The sequence below is a fragment of the Protopterus annectens genome, chromosome 1.part2, assembly GCF_019279795.1.
Source record: "Protopterus annectens isolate FY-2018-M chromosome 1.part2, PAN1.0, whole genome shotgun sequence".
Classification (NCBI taxonomy): Eukaryota; Metazoa; Chordata; order Ceratodontiformes; family Protopteridae; genus Protopterus; species Protopterus annectens.
The window spans coordinates 533,199,050-533,199,925 of record NC_056727.1 but is presented as its reverse complement, the minus strand read 5'-3'; positions in this window follow the sequence as shown (position 1 = coordinate 533,199,925).

The following is an 876-nucleotide window of genomic DNA, read 5'->3' as shown; positions in this document are numbered from 1 at the left end:
ATGTCAAAAATTATATTGTAATGCTTGTTGTGGGTACCTGTTGTGGGTAATAATGCATAGTTTCCACATGCATGCTGTCTATTGGTATGTTATCTTCTAAGCATAAAAAGATAGTTTGTTTGTTTGTGTCTTTTGGCTTTTCCCGGTTAGGGGTCACCACAGCGGAACTCTGGTCCGCTAATGATTGGTAGTGGATTTTTACGTACCGGGTTACCAGCCCTGACGAGGTCTGCAATTATCTGTGATGTAATGTTGCAGTTCAGTTCCCTATATAAGTAGTGGCATATCCATGTGGCTGTGGCTATGTAAAAATGTGAATCTCTATGATGTTTACACACACACACACACACACACACACACACACACACATATATATATATATATATATATATATATATATATATATATATATATACTGCATTGTGTGTGTGTGTGTGTGTGTGTGTATATATATATATATATATATATATATATATATATATATATATATATATATATATATATATATATATATATATATATATATATATATATATATATATATTTATATTTATATATACATACAAGTCTACTGAAAAAGAATGAATGATGCAAATATCGATGTTCACAAGATCAGCCACAAAAGGTCAAATTTGCAAACTTTGAGATGCTACTACTCATGTGCCAACCAAAAATCTAGGTGCATGCAAAACTATCAAACATCAGTTTTTGCAAGGGGCAAACCTTCCTGCACTCCCATGTGGGAGTGAGCCCCCACCCCCTGCTAATTATATATACTAAATGTGAGATGGCACAATCTCGAGGAAAGGGCATATTTCCAAATCCTGAGAATTGTGCAGTCTTGTACACCTGTTGACCATTTGTTTAGTCAACTAA